Source organism: Aedes aegypti, chromosome 3, assembly GCF_002204515.2.
Source record: "Aedes aegypti strain LVP_AGWG chromosome 3, AaegL5.0 Primary Assembly, whole genome shotgun sequence".
Lineage (NCBI taxonomy): Eukaryota > Metazoa > Arthropoda > Insecta > Diptera > Culicidae > Aedes > Aedes aegypti.
In genome coordinates this window covers 262,343,452-262,361,047 of record NC_035109.1, presented here as the reverse complement: position 1 = coordinate 262,361,047, position 17,596 = coordinate 262,343,452, and the positions used below count along the sequence as shown (strand labels likewise).

Below are 17,596 nucleotides of genomic sequence, written 5' to 3'. Positions count from 1 at the left end.
GAGAAAATATATTCACAATTTCATTTTACGTTCAGTGCTGCAGCAATTTTGGGATACCGGTAAAATCGCCGAAGAGGCTCGCTTTTTTTTGCGCGCGTCGAATGAAAATAAGAGGCGAAAGAAGGAGGTTGTCTTGTCATGCTTTTTGGCTTCGGTGGCCGGTTATTTTCTGCAATGTTGAACCGCATTTCGGCTCCGTAGCATATGGTCAGAGGTTGTCAATTTTCGAACAGTAACTTAAGACCGTAAACTTACGTGATGAATAAAAATCAGTGAATCATTTATCAACACGCAGGAACATGGGGATTGTCGTCTCGTGTACTCGTTGTGAGAGTCATATTACGCGACAACAAATTGTCAGAATTTGAACTGACTACGACAATGATTGTTTGCGACACGCGTAGCGAATAATTATTTAGCTTTCTATTGTGTTATTAGACTTCTATAGCCCAGTAGTAACGTTCGCGGCTACAAACCAAGCCATCTTGCAATTCTCGTGTAGCAGTTCAAAAGGACCTATCAAACATTTAACGATTGGCTGTTACGTATTTTCTATGAAACGCTAGCCAAAGACATTTTTTTCGATCTGGGATGAAAAACTTCTTAAAAGCTCTAGTAGAGAGCTAGTGAGGAGAGAATCTCTCATTTTCACATAGGTGCATTTGAAAAATTACGCGAGAATTGTCTGGGTTCGATTGCAGGTCGGTTTCGTAATGGAAATTCGTAACTCCTGGAATATTTCCTCAAAACTTCTCTGGTGAAGTCTTTGGAGGAATGAAACGAAAACTTGGACATGTTTCTTTCAGCAATTCCTGGTGGTGTTATGCAATTCCTGCAGCTATTCATTGTGGTACTTGAAATCCATAGAAGAAAGGCATTAAATGAAGGACTCTATTGAAAGTTTAAGAATTCTTATTTAAATCGATGTTTTTGTCAATTGCTAGAGAGATATCTGGAATGATTATTATATTCTAAATTATAATTTTAAGCAGTCACCCTAGAAATCATGTGAGAATACACAGAAAACTTTCAAGATAAATTTTTGAATGACTCCCTCAAGTGTAAACAGTGAACATTATCCAGAAGTATAGCGAGGCATTCATACAACTCATATAAAATCCTTGAAGAATTTTCTGTCTGAATTCACCCAAAAATGTTCAACAAAAATCTGTGAATTTCTGCATTGCTCATAAAATTGATTTTAGAAATTAAGAAAATAAATGAGTTCCTGGTGAAACATTGAAAAGAACTTCTGGAAGACTCGTGTAAGAATTTATGAAATACCTAATGGGTGGACGTATTGTTTCAAGAGAAAATAACGTGAGGTTTTTTTGGAAACAAAAAAATCCCTGCAAGTTGCATTCGTACAATGCTTCTGGTGTAGTTCGTCCAGTGAATTCTTCGAGATCAGTCTGAAAATGCGCTCTGCGTGGTTGTGGGAAAATGCAGAGATGGTTTACGTAGATATGGATTGGAATAGTGAACAATCGAGAAAGTTCACATTTTTCAGTTAGGTCCTTTTTAAATGTTTCAAATCAATTCAGAATTATGTTAACCTGTAAGTGGCATTGATTTTCATTTTTTTTTTTACAATCATAACGAAGAAATGATAATCTGGCAACACAACCAGCACAAATCTTTGACAAAATTGATAGGCAAAACCTTAAAAGTGCACCTGAAGTAGCTCCTGGTAATATGTCAGGACAAGTCCCTGGAGCAATTCATAGAATAATCCCATGGAATGGAATGGATGGAATATTTCCTTCAAAATTCTCTGGAGAAGTCTTTGGAGGAATTTTTGGACAAAAATCTGGGCTTTGTTTCTACCTGATTGTGTTGAGAGGCAGTTCCAGCAGGAATTCCTAGTGGGACTTCAGAAGGAATTCTTAAAAGAATTATACGTAATATTCTTGAAAAACTTCAGTTAGCAACTGTGGAAGTGCTCATAAGAACACTAAGCTGAGTAACCGGCTCTGTCCCTGGGGGACGTTAATACCAAGAAGAAGAAGATATCTGAAAGACTCAAACGAGCATTTTTGCAAAAAAAAACATGAATAGTGCTAAAGAAAACTTTAGAAAAAAAAACTCTAGAGAAAACCTGATCAATCAGAAAAATAAAAAAATTAAGATGAAATCCTGAGAGACTTGATATAGAAAGTCCCAGAATAATTTCTGGAAAAATCTCCCATGAGGAATGAATAGTTAGAACAATTTCAAGAAACAATTCAGCAGGAATCCCAAGATGAATCATTCGAACGCGCTTGAAAAGGTTTATGTAGTAAACTTTGTACAAAATGCTGAATAAAACCTTTGCTCAAATTTTGGACCATTCTTCAATTAGAAGAGGAATATCAAGAGAAGGTTGTGGAAAAAAGTGTGGAATTACTTTATCAATAGGTATTCAGAGAATGATCCCTAAATCTGTCACTTGTGGATTACTGCAAGATTTTTTTAAGAAATATCAGCACTCAAATTTCGAACTGAAACTATTTCTTTTAAAATGTGCTGATGTTTAGCTTAGCTTAGCTTAGCTTAGACTGACTACACATATCAATGGTTGCTATTCCGTGATTGACCGGAGTCAGTGAAAATGCACAAAGAATCAACTAGAAGATCGGCTGGGATTGGCCATAATCTTCTTCAGTGTGCATAATTCAGTGCCTCTATTTATACATGGTCAATAACGGCGCCGGCCACGTCCTTGCAGTCAGGTGGGATTGGGGGAAGGAATGTTAGTGTGTAACCTTTGCTATTTGGAGACCGTGTTTGCCTCTGCATCTCCACAAAGGTTACTGGGAGGGATGTTTGTTAATGGGGAGGATCGTTGGGTCACAGGATTCACTTTGATAAGCGATTAGACCATGATAAATAATTATTGGTGAGATATAAACATGCTTATATGTAAATATTATTTTTTCATTTGATATGAACAATATCTATGTAGAGAAAAATTATGCCGACACTTGACGTGACGAACCTTTCAAAGTTTGTTGAATAAAGTGAACCTCTCGCAAGTTTACACTCGTAGTGTCGAACCATTCAAAGTTTTTTTTTAATTACAAAAATAAAGGTAAAAGGAAAAAGGTGTTTTGAAAAAATAAAATTAGACATTAATAATTTATGAATCAGAGTTTATGTCGACACTCACAGTGACGAACCTTTCATAGTTTGTTGAAAAATCATATTTACGTCTCACCGTTGTAACGATTTAAGGTGCAGTCATACATATTTTATAGATTAGAAATAGTAGCATTAAACGAGCTCACCAATTGATCCGTCATCCTTGAGCAGCAACAATCCACTTTCAGCTTCACTCATTTGATCGGCTATATAAAAGCACTCAGAGAAAATAGGCGCACGACCCGAGAGGGAAAACAACTGACGACTGCTCGGGCTTTCTTGCTGCACTGCCCAGGAGCAAGTGTCAACTTCGAAAGATCAAAAAGAACTAATCGAACGCGCCACTTTTTCACTTTACCCGACCGATCGCGTGACATGTTTGATCCTGCCCTCATCGCCGGCCCCCGTAGGAGCAAGCGTCAAGGTCGAAGGATCAAACACAACTAAACGATCACGCCACTTTTTCACTTTCACTCGACCGACGCGCGACATGTTTGATCCTGCCCTCATCGCCGGCCCCCGTAGGAGCAAGCGTCAAGGTCGAAGGATCAAACACAACTAAACGATCACGCCACTTTTTCACTTTCACTCGACCGACGCGCGACATGTTTGATCCTGCCCTCATCGCCGGCCCCCGTAGGAGCAAGCGTCAAGGTCGAAGGATCAAACACAACTAAACGATCACGCCACTTTTTCACTTTCACTCGACCGACGCGCGACATGTTTGATCCTGCCCTCATCGCCGGCCCCCGTAGGAGCAAGCGTCAAGGTCGAAGGATCAAACACAACTCTCTTTTAAAATGTGCTGATGTTTAGAAGATTTTGTTTAGAAGATTCGAATGTAGTTCTGTATGAAGACTTCCTTTGAGATGATTATGGAGATATCTCAATAGACTTCTATCACTGTGAAGACTTCCGTACACCTTTCTGAAAAAGCATCTGTGAAAATTTCAGTGGAGATTTGTAAAGAGACTTTTATATTGAACTCCTGAGATCACTGTAAAAGCTTGTGTTTAGACATCTGAGAAGACATCCGTAGACACTCGTTAGGAGACCTCAGGGGAAATCTCATTTTCGTTGTAGAGACTCACATGAAGACGCTTGTTTTACTCTGGTGAAGAGGTACCCCTGTCTAGATTCCTGTGACGCATCTGTGCTCCTGTGAAAATCTTTGTGGAAACTCCGATGAGGACTTCCAAGAAGATTCTAATACAGATTTGTAGGAAGACTCCTTTTGAGGTGACTGTGAAAACTTCTAAGAAGATATCTCAGTAGACTTCAATGTAGATCCGTGCAGATTTATAAAAACAAAAACATTTGTGAAAACTTCAGAGGAAACGTCTATGTAGAACACTAGAGACCACTGAGAAGGCTTCTGGTTAGACATCAGTAGACCTATGTGAAAACCTTGTTTTCATTGTAAAAACTCCTATGGAGCCGCCTGTTTAAATCTTGTGATGAAGCTTATGGACACCGAGATTACTGTGATACATCAGTGCTCCAGTAAGAATCTTTATGGAAACTTCTATGAGGACTTCGGAGAAGATTCTCTTGAGGGACAGATCGGTACTTGGAAGTGGCCGAACACGGATTTACAAGAAAACTAAGTTTATTGGGAAACGATCTTGACTGCACGATGTGCGGAATACAACTGATGCATCCTTGTTAATTTTCACAAACAGCTTGTGTACGTTGCTAGGGGTACCTAACAACTTGGAGTGACATGGAAACTACGGCTGATTGCCTACTATTCCAATACCCCCTCTCAATCGTCCAATCCTACGCCTTGGTACAACTTCGTATGGCCCATCCAATCGCCGGATAGCGTTGTATAGGAACAAGTCCTCCACATAGTTGACGACATATCTCTCATCAGCTCGTTGACACAATGTATGATCGCGTAGTCCTTCGGCCGAAGCACTCACAACGGACTCAATCCTCTGATATAACTTGAAAGACCGCCAGTCCATGTCCATCTCAATCGAACGCAGCTCGTCGACTACATTCGACATACACATAGTGTGGTCACCACGTTTGGTCCACACGCCAATCGAAACAGGAAGGTCTGCAGAAACGAATTCGCCAGAAATTTGTCTGTATCCGAAGAAGTAATCGTAAAACTTACCCAGGTGCTGGCGCTCCCGTCCGCCAAGCCTCGACGACAATTCACCAGGAATTTTGCGTCTTTCTGTTTGCGAAGGGAGCGCATCTTCTGTTTCGGTAGTTTCTTCCACGATCTCTTCAACTTTTTCGCTATCGACTTCATTGGTGTCATCTACGCTACATGATTCGTGCCTTTCCCCCTCTTGCTCGAAAGTGTAGTGCTCTGCGCTCCAGGCTTGCGAGCACCAACCAAAGGGTCTGCACACCCCATAATAAGCTTGCTTCAATGGCCGGCTGGCCCTCACTTGCATTCCTTTGAACGGTTCGTGACATCGCCTGACCTCACAATGATTTGCTTCGATTTCTTCCAACGACAGCTTTAGTTCATACAAATTTCCTCGAAGATGTCCAGTGGCCAGGAGTTGGCCATCCTTCTTCAACATAGCTACGCTACCAGAAAACAACACATCAATTCCGGCCTTGGTCATCTTTTGCACCGATATCAGGTTTTCATTCAAATCAGGAACGAAGAGCACGTCCTTGATATTGAACAGCAGATTCCTGTTGCTCGTTGCTTGGATTTCGCCGATGTGGTCGGCAACCATTGCCTCTCCTTTCTTGGCAACTTCTATCTCCACTTTACGTCTCAACTTCTTCAGAACGGAAAATACGGTCTTGTCGCACACAAGATGGTCACTGCATCCAGAGTCGAGCTTGAATACAATGTTTCTTGGCCTCTTCTCCGCATCATTTGCATCAGCCATGAAACTTACGACGTCCTTCATTGCTGGATCGACTTCACGCACACGACAATCCTTTTTCATGTGTCCACGACGCCCGCACTTGTGGCACTTACCGTTGAACTTCGGCAATTTCTTCTCCGGAACAAACTTCTGGAAATCACCGGAAAAAGCTGCAAACTTGTCTTCAACGAAATCCCCCTCTCGATCAGAGCGCTTGCTTTCTTCAGCTAGTAAACGCTGCTTCACAAGGTCCAGGTTCAATTCGGCCTCCGAGACATTTTCCAGAGCCGTTACTAGAGGGTCGTACGAGTCTGGTAACGTCAAAAATAATTGCGAAACCAGATCGCTTTCCGCCAACGTGGCTCCAGCGGTCTTCAATTTCCGCACCAGTCCGTCGAATTCCAGCAAGTGTGACCTCATATCTGCACCTTCTTTCATTCGCAAGCGTGCCAGTTGCTTCCTAATTATTGTTTGGCTCGCAACGGACTTCTTCGCATACGTAGCTTCTAAACTGGTCCACATCTCCTTAGCGGTCGCTTTTTCTCGAACGATTTCGAGACACTCGTCTGAAAGGCATCCTACCAGTAAAGCTTTTGAGATACGGTCCTTTTCTTGAAACTTGACTTTCTCGGCTTCTGCTTCCGGAGCCACTCCGGTGAGAACTTCCGCGACATTCTTAGCTTCAAGAAACAGCCTTACGCGATAGCTCCAATTCTGGAAATCCACTCCACTTCCACGCAGCAACGGAATGTTGCAAGTGATATCCTTCACGCTGGTGCCCATAACCTCTTGAGGGACAGATCGGAACTTGGAAGTGGCCGAACACGGATTTACAAGAAAACTAAGTTTATTGGGAAACGATCTTGACTGCACGGTGTGCGGAATACAACTGATGCATCCTTGTTAATTTTCACAAACAGCTTGTGTACGTTGCTAGGGGTACCTAACAACTTGGAGTGACATGGAAACTACGGCTGATTGCCTACTATTCCAATAGATTCCAATGCATATTTGTATGGAAACTTCTTTTGAGATGATTGTGGAGCCTTCTATAAAGCTATCTCAATGGACTTCTATGTAGATCACATCCATGGGGATTTCTGTGGAGACTTCTAGATAGAACTCTGGAGATCACTGTGAAGGCTTCTGTTGAGACACTAGTTAAGATATCAAAAGAGACATCAGTAAACATTATTTTGAAGATCTCTATGAAAACCTTGTTTTCGTTGTAAAAAAAAACCCATGGAGTTGCCCGTTGATCTCTTGTAGAGAGATTTATGGAGAAGAGAGTTCCGTAAATTCTTATGAATTCTGTAGAAATCCCTGTAGAAAAGTCTGAAAATTGCTGTTCTTCGTGGAGACCCTTGTCGTAATCTCTGGAAAAGTACATTGATTCTTCAAGGAACCACCGATTACTTAGCTTCGATTCCAACATTGAACTGCCCCATGATGTGACATGTAGACAATTCATAAAAATCCAATCCCTAGGTTATTTCATACAAGGTTTGCAGCTGTTATAATATATAGATGGGTCACACAGTTATATCCAGTTACCCGCAACATAAAAGATTGAGAAACACTGCTGCTTTTCGCATACGTTTGGCCCGTCAAACCGTATTCATAAAAAAGATACCGTATGCAGGCAGGATCCGTATTGCAGGGCCGAGTAAGCCCAGCTGGACACACGGTAGTACTATCCGAGCCGGTAATGGACGTCAGGCAGGGAGAAGAATAAATATTCCAAATTTTATACGATCTAACACGTTGGGTCCAATCCCGCTTGGAGAGTATGAGTGTGTGAACACACCATATTTGGACATTCCGAGGAGATGTGCTATTTTGGCACTTATAGAATGTGGCACAATTTGCGAAAGCCGACCGGACCAACCAAAGTCCGTCCTCCGTCCCATATGTGTATGGTGTCCCTGTGTGTGTTGGTGTATAAGTTTAATTAGTGGTTTAATGTTTTCATTAGGGTTATTAGAGAAAAGTTTTTATGACAGTCGGTCATGAACAGATGGTGCCCCCGGTAAGGTACTTTCACTCTTAAGGTGAAGATGAATCGAAGCCAAACCTCAAATTTTCAAGAGCACGAATCTGGAGAACCGAACATCCGTTTGAGCTGAAAACTTAATCGATTGGTCACACCCAGCTAGTGAACAATCGATTAAGTTTTCAGCTTAAACGGATGTTCGGTTCTCCAGATTCGTGCTCTTGAAAATTTGAGGTTTGGCTTCGATTCATCTTCACCTTAACGTGTCGTCGTCGTTTTGCCCAGGGGTCAAGACCGGGTGGAAGATGATCAAATGAAGAGCCCCGTTTTATGAAGCCATGCCAGAAGCAGCCGAACCCGAGCGGGAAAGAATTATTTGTAGCTATCTGTGCATATCATATTTTGGTATTATAGTATAATAAGGTATTGGTCAGTAGTCTAGGATTCATTAGGTACTTTTTAGGTATTGAAATTTCTGATCTTTTCCATAAGAAGCATATATTATTTTGTAAATTGCACAATATAATCCAGCTCCGTAATGCCTAAGAGCTCTTGAGCCAGGTGAATAAATGATTAAATAAAAAATAACCTAATCCAAATTAATTGATGTTTGTAGCCTATACATATGAAATTATTCTAATATTGAAATTTAGAATTCCGTAGCAATTTTCTTCTGCTCGGGAAGCCAATGTCATAACCCTTTCGTGGTTGGTTTCCTTCTTGAATGCCGGTGTCGGTGACCACCGGAACAAGGCAGCAGGCAAATTGAGTCCCGGCTGCAGATGATGCCCAAACAATGAATATGTGTGGTGGAGGATGGAAGGGGTGGGTGGTGGCGGCTCTCAGAGTTATTAAAGATGACTTTATTTTGCACTGGGCTGGAGATTGTGGCATTTGATGTATTGCTTGATGGGGTTGCGGCGTAGCTGGAGGAATTTTTATGTTTTATTTTTATTTATATAAATACATTTTTCTAAAGAAAGTTCTCATAAAGGTGACTAGAGTCAGTTGAGACCAATCAATCGTAGAAGGGTTTCTAGAAGAGAAAAAACAAGTATGGCTATCAGGGTATTGAATTGAGAAATATCCTGAAGAGCATTCATCAAATAGAATTCTGCTGTTGGAATTGCTTTGCGAATTATTCAATGAGCGATGTTTTGCATTAAGGTCTTCAATGACAAAAAAAATTGACTTGTTGATAGTCAATTTTCTCAAATCAGTTTGGAGCAAATTATCTTGCTGCCCAGTGCATTGAAAAGGCAAATAAGTAGCTATGATAGTATATTTACCAAGCTGTGTTTCGACAGAATAATCCGGAGTTTCAAAAAAATGGGTTTCAATTGACAAAAAAGTTGATGTTTTGAGCGATTATGAATGTTGATTGCAACTCCACCGCATGCGCCATCCAGTCGATCATTACGATAAGTAAAAAAAGTTTGGATCCATGTTTTGCATAAGTTTAAGTAATAACCACTCTATGAATTCTATAAGCTATAAGAAAATTAAACATCTCGTCCTCTTTCCATTCACAGAACTAGCATTCCAATTTAAAATATTTAAAGAATCATTTGGATCCATTAGAGGATCGTAATTGTTTTAGTAAATTTTACACCAACTTGAACTGCTTCATTCTTAGTTGTGGTTTTAAATAATTTAGTTCGTAAATAAAAATCAGAGGTAACATGTTACTAGGAGTAGGTGCATTTTCTGATGATTTTCCGTTGATGATAATTAAGCAAGCGATCGTTAACTGAAAAATGAGAATTGTTGGAGATTCTGCGTGGGGAACTCCGGCTACGAAAAAAGTTGCCATTCATCTGCCTGGTTCGAGCCTCAACAATTCACACGGATGGCAGTCCCAAAAGATAGACTTATGGTTGCCCCCGCAATTTGCGCATCCAAATTTTGTGTTGTCTTCCTCCACTGGACAGATGTCCTTAGCGTGAAAAGAACCTCCTAAAATGATGCTCGGTACTGGGACTTGATGATGAAATTCACAGTGATGATAGAAAATTACCATCCTGATATTGAATTGATATTCTTCGAAGAATTTTTGCCGGATGAACGATTCTGCTAGGGAACAAAGGTGAAACTCCGATTGTAAATGATTGAAAAATCGTATGGAAGTTCCTGTATAATTCGTACAAATAAGTGCTTGAAGATGCTTGAAGAAGCGCTGATCCATTTCTTGAAGCGTCTTGGGAGGTCCCTACACAATAAGGTGCGGCTTATTTTTCAAGAGTTCTCAAAACCAAAATTTCGTGTGCTTTAATGAATTTAAATCACATTAAATGAGAAACCTCAAAGATTGAGCTAAATATATTAAGATTTAGAGGTGCAACAAGCATCTTGTAAGTGAATTTTCAAGTTTTAAAAAATGGCCTTCAGTTAAATCACCCTAACTTCATTATTGACTGATCAATTTCGAAACGTTTGGCAACATTATCTTCGAAATTAATTTTATGAAAACTTTGTAGAACCTAAAATTTTCCTTAAATAATACTTAACTTATTTTGGTTTTGAAGAATTTTTTTTTGTTTTTAAACTGTTCGTGCAACATATTTTAATAAAAAAAAATTGTTTTGGCTTAGTTATTTAACAAAAACTACCCAAAAACATGATCAAATTTATTTGAAATTTTTAAGGTTTTTTTGCTTGAAATTGCATTTCTTTTATAAAACTTAATTATAGCTTATCTTTTTTAATTACGAGTTTGATAATGCATATATTTTCAACATTTGAAAAAATGTTTTTGTTTCAAAATTGTTTCAAAGTCCCATTAAAGGTTAAACGAATAAGAAAAATCGGTTTCAGCTTTGAAAATAATGTTTAACTGGCAAATAATTGAAAAAAACTGGCATTTTTCGTTTTTTTATCTGTATTAACGAGATTTTTAGCCCTGGGCTAGTTTATCTCGGGACCAACGGCTTTACTTCCCTTCCGAAGGAAGACTTCACTGAAATTTTTAGTGACTATCTCGAGGATGGGATTCGATCCCAGGTCCTCGGCGTGAGAGGCGTGTGTTCTAACCACTACACCAGCTCCGTCCCCTGGCATTTTTCGTGAAAATCATGTTTTTGTGCAGTTTTTGGTGAGAATCTTGGTCAATACAATTTTTAAATGAAATGTGTTGTATCAACAGTTTGAAAACAATATAATAAGCCTCAAAATCATGTGAAAAGATTTGGAATCGGTAGGGTATTCATGAAGTTATGGTCAAACAAAGATAAAAATTTAGAGTAAACTACTTTTAGGTGAAACTTATTTTGATTTTAGACAAAATTTGGTGTTCTACAAAGTTTTCATAAGTTTAATTTTGAAGGAATGATGCTGAAAGTTTCAAAATTGGTTGAAAAACAACAAAATTATGAATACTTCATTGGTAGTCATTTTTTTAATTTGAAAACTGACCTTGAAGTCGCTTGCCCCACCTCTAAATGTTAATATTTTTGGCTCAAATTTTGAAGTTAAAGTAAATAACTAACTATTGTTCTTTAAATTCCCAATAAAACCGAAAAAAAAACTTCAATAGGAGTCGATATCCTCTGAATATTTTTTTTTGTGGATTTGCTGAGGAATCTTAGTGAGCACCAATAGAATTCCTTGTCGAGGTCAATGAAAATTCGTTTAGAAGTTCATGTATTTATAAACTGAGAAACAATCTCGAAAAACTTTTGATCAAGTACTTGAGGTATCCTTGGAAGTCACCACAGAGGTCTCCACAAAACTTTCTGCTTTCACTTACTACATATGTCGCCACAGAAGTCCGCACAGAGGTCTCCACGCAATTCTCTACAAAAGTTTGAACGTATTTCTGTAGATTTACTTAGGAATATTAGTAAGCACCGAGAGAATTCCTTGTCGAGGTCAATAAAAATTTATAGGGAAGTTCATTTATTTAAACTGAAAAAAATCTCAAAAACTTCTGATCAAATACTTGAGGTATTCCTGGAAGTCTCTACAAAAACTCCTGCAGAAGTCTTCACTTGAGTTTCCACTTAAGTTGTCACAGTAATCCGCACAGAGGTCATCACGTAATTCTCTACAAAAGTCTGAACGGGTTTCTGTGGATTTGCTGAGGAACCTTAGTTAGCACCGATAGAATTCCTTGTCGAGGTCAATGATAATTTACTGGGAAATTCATGTATTTACAAACTGGAAAAATCTCGAAAAACTTCTGATCAAATACTTGAGGTATACCTGGAAGTCTCCACAATAGCTACTGCAGAAGTCTTCACTTAAGTTTTTACTTATGTTGCCACATAAATCCGCACAGAGATCTCCAAGTAATTAACTACAAAATTCTGAGCGGATTTCTGTGGATTTGCGGAGGTATCTTAGCAAGCACCGATAGAATTCCTTGTTGAGGTCATTGAAAATTCGTAGGGAAGTTCATGTATTTGAACTGAAAAAAATCTCGAAAAACTTTTGATCAAATACTTGAGGTATTCCTGGAAGTCTCCACATAAGTCTTAATAAAAACTTCTGCAGAAGTCTTCACTTAAATTGGAACATAAAGCTTCGCAGAAGTCTGCACGGAACAAGTTTGAACGTGTTTCTGTGGATTTGCTGTGAAATCTTAGGAAGTTCCTGTGGAAAGTTATTGAAAATTCGTAGAGAAATTTTTGTAATTGAAAACAGAAAAAAACTACAAAAGCTTTTGATCGAAGCTTGTAAACTTCCACAGGTAACACTATAATTCTTCACAAAAGTATCCGAGAAAGCCTTCACAAAAGTCTTCACAGAAATTTTCATTTCAGTTGCCACAGAAATTTCACAGAGATCTAAGCGGAATTCTCCACGACGTTTGGCACAAAAATCTCCACGAAAGCTTGCACAGATGTCTCCGCATAAGTCTCCACAAAAGCCTCCCGAAAAATTTGCAAAAACGGTTTTACTTAAGTTGCCACAGAAATCTTCAAAGAGGACTCCACGGAGTTCTCTACAAAAATATGCATATAAGTCTCCACAAAACCCAATGACTATAGCGTAGACATCTGAGCGTAAAATAGGGTTGGCCTCCCAAGCTTCCAAACCCAAAGTATTCCTATTATGAATCAATTTCACAAATTGAGACAAAACGCTACTACCGGAATGACTTAGCAAGCCATACTAATTATAACGTTCCATCGATTTTCGTTTAACTACCTTAACACACAGCTGCACCCTGACGACGCGGCGGACCAGAATCCTCCAAAATCGATGAAATTGGGTCGCGACCGAGCAGCAGCACGGAAAATTTTCGCTTCGTCAACATTAGGTCGTCGTCGTCGTCTTCCTGGCGTCGGTCTCCAAAGTTGGGGCTCACGCAAAATTTGGGCTTGGTTGGCTCTTTTTGCTGTGAAGGGAGGGGCGGTTAGTCATGTTAATGTGTCGAGCGGGGTGAAGGGACCCCGATGGACCACCTTCACCAAAAGCGATAGTCTCTTCTAAAGGCACATTGGTCGGACTGCATTAAAACTGGCGGGCACAAAATAAAAAAAAAAAAACTATTTTGAGATATCAAGAGCTTTTTGGAAAATTTAATACTGAACGTTCATTTTTACGATATTTTTTTGTAATAAATTTGTTCAAAACACATTTATGTATCCATTCTTTTCACATATTTTTATCAAACTCGAAGGAATTCAAACAAAGATTATGCTTTCAATCAACTTTGATTGCATTTCTAAAAAAAAATCATGTAGGTTCAAGAAAAGCTGCGTTATTTGTAAAAAAAACTTCTGAATTATTATAAACACAGAAATAATAAGTTTTGACCAATTTTGATTTTTCACAACCATTGTGCATGGAGTGGGCGAAGGGACCAAAGTGTGGTTATGTGCGCGCGTGCGACGCCGGGGGTACACTCCATTGTGCTGCGGTGAAGGTGGTTAGGAAAATGAGCGCAATGTCGCACGAGTCAACTTTTCGCATCAACGGTTTTAATTTATGTCGTTGCGATAATATGTATTGTTTTAGCGCGCGGGGACGTTTGCTACTCTTTTTTTTCGCTTGTAGCGAAATCAGCCACTGTCATCGTCAGTGCTGACGCCGCGTCGTTACGCTTCGCTGGGCAGCCTAGAACTCTTAGTGGTGCGCAGGGGTTCAAAGCTGACCAAGGTTCAGAAATATGAAGTTCGCAAATTCTGATATTCTCTCTGGCTTTCTTTGGTGATGAGAAGCAGTTCTCCCAGAATTTAAATAACTTAAATAAATCAGCAATTTTTTCCGAATTTTTCAAATTTCCTTGTTTTTGTTTTAACTTTATAACTAAATTTATTTCAACCAGTCTCATTCGAAAGGATAAACCTTATTCTTTAGTTTGAAAAAGTTTTGAGATGGATGGAACATGTTAACCAGTTGATAAAATCAAGAAGTGTTGAACATGCAACTTTTACAAAAAAAAATGGACAACATTGCACATTTTTGCGCTAACATATGACAAATTATATCCAGTTACACAGTGAATCCGATTATCAATTTGCCAGACTTGTTTTGTAACGTGATGGGGTACACTAGGAGAGTAACAGTGAGCCACGGAACTCAAAAACTAACCAACTTACTAAAAGTAGCCAACTGTTACAATCCTCAGCCTTTCTGCTGTTAAACGACCTCGCTTATGCGCCAACAGTTCTGAAGGAACTGTTGCGAAGTCGCACGTTCTGTTGCCCGGTTAGCGGTCTCAGGGCAGGTTAGGCGGACGCGATCCAATCTCGTAAATCAAAGCGGACGAACGATACTGAACTCAACCAAACCTCAATTTTGGTGAAACTAAACGTAACCGTGACTCAAGCTGATCTTACCAAATTGAGCTTCGCTCACATCAAGTCATAATTGCTCACAGACTAATACGAAACTGAATTTATGCATGGTTAACAATATTTGTATTCAAATAATCATTTGGAATTTGTTTGATTCATTTTTAGCGTGTGTAAGGGAACTAGAAGGTTCTAACCTGGTTTATGCTGACGACATGTTGACGATGCAGTGCGACAGATCTTGCCGCGTAGAGCGCAGTCGGTAGGCGTGGCGATTCGATGATGAAGGTTAGCAGGCGAACTGAAGCACTACCCCCAGCGTGGCAGTGCCAGTGGCGGGTGTCCGCGCGTGAACGCAGAAAATAATACACGCCGATGTTGCGACTTCGGAATCGACCAATAACGCCACCGATGGCAGCTCTCTCAGCGACTTGCTTGATGACGTAGACTTGTCGGTGTTGGATTCAGGCACTTTAGGAGGATGGAACGGATGGAAACGAGTCGATTTGATGACGACACTCGACTATCAGTCGAGCGGGTGGTGACAATCGTTCGGGCTTGTCCACTGGCTCAGAGTGCGGTACGGTGCACCCCTACGGACGAAAGCCGACCGGTGAGCACGGTCAACGACGAAGAGTTCTTGATCGAACGGAACGATTGCGTCCAATGGCTCAAGGCAGATGGCGGACTGCCCCTACGGACTACACATGCACTAAACAATCGAATGTAGGCGGGGGCCCTTGACTCAGGATCGTGGTCGATTGTCCCTACGGCCAACGTGGTCGGTGAGTACGACCGGTACAACAGTCCTCAGACCGTTGTCTTCGTCCTACATGAGATTGGGTCCAATTACTCGGAGATAATGGCGGGGATCCCCTACGGACACAGATGAGGTGGGGAATGCGCGGGGTAACCCACGCGGCTGAACGCTAATCGCGTTTCGGCTTCACCTCTGTCGACTTCTGTTTCCTCCTCCTAAATTAGTCCAAATCTGGAACTAGACAAAAAAACCCTCGTTCGAAGGTTTGTCCTTCGGACGAATTGAACACACACACGTGTATCTTAGCATGATTGTCGTCAGCCTAGCATACTTTGCTAATAGCATACCTGTTCTCAACACTGAATTCTCCTTACACTTTTCTTTGCCAAAATCGGCCAGTATTGCTAATTTGGAGCAGCTCTAATAAAGGAATTATTATTAATTAGATCTCACATAAATTCTTAGAAGGAATCATCCACTCACTATGATCCTTTTTAAATTTGATCACACTTGATCAGGTTCACTGTACACTTTGTATAGATTTTTGAACTGAACTGCTCCGCTCGAAAGCCAATTTGGAAAGAGCTTGGGTTCAAAGGGCAAGGTATCACAAAACCTTCTTTTGCGGACCGATTTCTAAAGGTCCAGCTCAACATTGTTTGTGCAACTTATGATAAGCGAGATAGATATATTTGCACCCTCGTTTGGTCGGGTAGCCGTTGCGCGATAATGCACTTTTGCGCAACATGACGGAACGTCACGTCTCATGTCACGCGACAAAAACAATTGGCTTCATTTTTTTGTAGCATGATTAGTTATGGTTACATTACCCCTCTGTTACGGGAAAGAAAATTTTAATTAAATTTATTTAGTAAATAAATTTAATTAAAATTTTCGGAGTGGAGTGGATTCATGGGAAACTCATTAACGTTCTTTTTCAATTTAATGTAATACCGGAATTGAATCTGATCTTCAATCAGGCGACTTATCATGCAACGATATATAAGATTCATATTACTCTACTACCACACTTATAGGCGTCGTTTGATGTGACTCACCTTTTTATGTGACGTACAGCGGTTTCTTTGTATTCACTTATGTACGATATCTTACAGTTACGATTCACTAATACTATGCGCTCTTCTGGCTACTTAGGCACTACTGATTTATTTCTTCTCGGCAAAATGGCCGACGTGATTGGAAATTTTTCTTATTTGGTTCTATGATTTACACTAATTTTAATTTTCGATTTTTTTTTCACTATTGCTCAACTCCAGCTAACACTGGAAACTTAATGGTTTTATTCTCTTCACTTATATGCTAACTCAACGCAATGAACTCCAAACGTGTATGGAAAAGCTTCGTTTTTTCTGACCTATTTCACACAATTAATTTCCAATATCAATTGGAAAATACTTTCTCGTTCTTTAAACTGACGGAACCGAACTGATTGTACCCCAATAACTGATTGGGAAATGTTTTATTGAACCGAACGCAACGCAACTAATCAACTTCAAGAATTCTCGAAAATAAATCTTTTTAGCACTTTCCGGCGACGTTACCAACGAAAATCTAGAGCTCCTACGCGCGCGATCCGCACCGGACCAGAGCCTAGTTGAAACTCAACCGAAAACAAAAAAAATAAACGATCGTTCATCTAGCTGAGTGAACTGAAAAATTCATTCAGATAATTCACCCTCTTTTTCAATAGGGTTCTAAGTGCGTTTTCTCGTATTGTCATCGTACGCAAACTTCGCGATTTGCCTAACTACCTAATGGAATAACATTCTCTTTTGATTCTAGTCAAAGAAACGGCATATGCAATCTTTATTGTTGATTTTCTTGTGTATTAATTACTCTTAACAAATTATACTTTACGTCTACTTGTCCGGAAAATAAGGAGTTCACTGTAAAACAAGGGGAGATGATTGAAACTGTTTCTGAAGGGAACAAGGTTTCTTGATTCATGTTTTGGGTTGCCTGATGAGTCTGTCTTCGTGTCAGCTCTATCGGCTGGATGAACTGCGTGAACATGGGAAAGATGGCTAGTTTTCTTTGAATCGGGTGCGCGAGTGAGTGAAGCTATAATCGGTAGTGTACGAAAAAAAATCATCTCTATTGGAATATGGCAGCAATT

General features: G+C 39.8%; 2 long non-coding RNA genes across 2 annotated transcripts in view; both read right to left on the bottom strand.

Annotated features, from left to right (window-relative positions):
• Nucleotides 1-17,596, bottom strand: part of LOC110679507 — a 259,908-nt gene that overhangs the window by 134,383 nt on the left and 107,929 nt on the right. The gene's annotated exons all lie outside the window — the stretch shown is intronic.
• On the bottom strand, nt 14,504-16,253 carry LOC110679509. The gene is made up of 3 exons (XR_002502541.1): nt 15,943-16,253; nt 15,807-15,879; nt 14,504-15,729 (listed from the first exon to the last, which is right to left on the bottom strand). It is a non-coding gene; the product is annotated as an uncharacterized LOC110679509 (long non-coding RNA).